The 2,719-nt window shown below is 41.4% G+C and overlaps 1 pseudogene; it reads left to right on the top strand.

Moving 5' to 3' along the window:
- Positions 1-2,393, top strand: LOC113300460 (annotated as a pseudogene).
- Positions 2,394-2,719: the final 326 nt, after the last annotated feature.

Here is a 2,719-nt window from a genome sequence, read left to right as displayed (position 1 = left end):
ATGTCTACTGTTACTGCTTCTACTTATTTTTTCCTTCTTATCATCTTTCTAACATCTCCATTACATTCTCTTGCAACATCTTATAATCCGGAAGATAATGAACAACTTAAGACATTCATTGTTTTCGTCTCCAAACCTGATAAGCCATCCGTCTTTGTATCTCATCATGAGTGGTACCATGCAACTCTAGCATCTCTTCCCCCACCTGCTTCTTCATCCTTTTCTTCTTCATCTAATAATCAACATCATAAGCCTCAACAAATCATCTACACTTACAACCATGCAATGCATGGCTTTGCTGCTCGACTCACCCTTTCTCAAGCGTCCCATCTACGCAATGTTCCCGGAATTGTATCTGTCCTCCCTGAGCAAATTCACGAACTCCATACCACTCATACTCCTCAGTTTCTCGGTCTTAATAAGAAAATCGGAATTTGGCCGGATTCAGGTTACGGTGATGATGTCATTATCGGTGTTTTCGATACCGGGATATGGCCGGAACGACGTAGTTTTCATGATTAGGCTTAGGTCCAGTACCTAAAAGATGGAAAGGTATCTGTGACGAAGGACCAGACTTTCCAAAAGAATCCTGCAACATGAAGATAATAGGTGCTAGGGCATTCCTCTATGGATGTCAAGCGTTTATGCTTGGAAGTAAAATGAATATGAGCTCTTCAGAAACAATATCAGCCAGAGATACAGAGGGGCATGGTACACATTGTGCATCAATGGCAGCTGGATCTGGTGTTTCTAATGCTTCATTAGGTCCATACGCAGCTGGAGTAGCACATGGAATGGCACCTAGGGCAAGAATTTCTGTTTACAAGGTCTGTTGGCCAGGCGTTGGATGTGCTTGCTCAGATATACTTGCTGCATTTGATAAGGCCATTTCAGATGGAGTTGATGTGATTTCTTTGTCAGTCGGGGGGACAGCTGCTCCATTCTACGAGAATCCGTTCATGATTGGAGCTTTTCACGCTATGCAGAAAGGGATTATTGTTTTAGTCTCTGCAGGAAATCGTGGACCTGAACCGAAGACTGTAGGGAATGTCGCACCATGGGTGCTGACAGTTGGAGCATCGACACTTGACCGAGAATTTCCTGCAAATGTGATTTTAGGCGATAAAACTGTTCTTCCTGGTGTCTCATTGTTTTATGGCAAAAATCGACTAACAGAATCTAATATACTAGTTTACGGTGGTGACTGTGGTAGTGAAATCTGCGAAGAAGGGAAATTAGATGTCAACAGAGTTAAGGGAAATATTGTTGTTTGTGAGAGTGGTGGTCCAAGAGATGCTCAAGGGAATGCAGTGAAATTAGCCGGTGGAATTGGAGTAATTCAAGTGGCACCCAAAGAAAAAGGTGAAGGATTGACTTCTGTTCCACATCTAATTCCTGGGACTATGATTACTTATAAGAGTGGTCGTAAGATTCGAGATTATATAAGGGCGACAAATAAAGCACAAAAATATTATCCAGTAGCTGTGATAAAATTTAAAGGAACATCAATTGGTTATTCACCATCGTCTCCAAAAATTGCCGCATTTTCTAGTCGTGGTCCGAATCCAATAACGCCAGAGATTCTTAAACCCGATATTATTGCTCCCGGTGTTAATATCTTGGCTGCTTGGACTGGAGCTGTTGGTCCAAGCAAGTCGAAAGCGGATACGAGGCGGGTCAAGTACAATGTAATATCAGGTACTTCAATGGCATGCCCTCATGTTAGTGGAATCGCTGCCTTGCTTAAAAGTGCACATCCTACATGGTCTCCGGGTGCAATTAAGTCTGCCATAATGACAACTGCTTACAATGTGGATAATTCGCGAAAAGATATCACAAGGCTTGCTGATGGAAAATATGCGAGATGGTTCGAGCTTGGGTCAGGTCATGTTGATCCAAACAAAGCCCTTCACCCAGGTTTAGTATACGACGTGGAAACTGAAGACTATGCACAATTCCTGTGCTCCATTAACTATTCTTCAACAACGATCTCAAAGATATTCGTCCATGAAAAGGTTGATTGCAGTCGGTCTCAGATGGCCAGTCCAGGTGACCTGAACTATCCTTCATTCTCTGTTGTTTTCAAATCGGGAACTAATAAAGTGAAGTATGAAAGAACGGTCAAGAATGTTGGACCGTCAGCAGATGCAATTTATAAGGTTAAGATAAACTCTCCACCATCGGTTAAGATCACTGTTTCACCACAGAAGCTTGTGTTCAGTAAAATAAATCGATTTTTGTCGTATAAAATTTCATTTTCAAATAGGTTAAATGATATGGAAGCAACAGGCTTGGGTCCAGAGAAACAATTGAGTTTCGGGTCCATCGAATGGAGTCCTATTGCGTTTATCTGGGATTCAACTACTAATACCAACCTGATATCTTCAGTTTGATGAGTTCTTTCTTGTGTGTTTCGGTTTTAGTTTAAATCTGAGTATCTCAAGTTAATTTCACCTCTGTTTCTCTTTTTAAGTTTAATGAGTCGTCTGTACTTTGTAATAGAGGTTTTGACCAACACTTTACGAGTGGTGGTCTTATACCTCTGCACCTAGATGGAGGGAGTTGAGGGTGGAGTTCAGTGAATACGAGGAGTCAAGGATGGAGTTCGTATCCTAGGTGTTTGGCATGAATGGAATTAGAATTCAAGGCATTTGAAACTCCACCATTCAATGAAAATTGAAATTCACCTCCTCCCATGGAGATTAAAATTTCATCATTT

Source organism: Papaver somniferum, chromosome 7 (assembly GCF_003573695.1).
Source record: "Papaver somniferum cultivar HN1 chromosome 7, ASM357369v1, whole genome shotgun sequence".
Taxonomy (NCBI): domain Eukaryota; kingdom Viridiplantae; phylum Streptophyta; class Magnoliopsida; order Ranunculales; family Papaveraceae; genus Papaver; species Papaver somniferum.
Note: the sequence above shows the minus strand (reverse complement) of the source record. Positions and strands in the feature narration are given on the sequence as shown.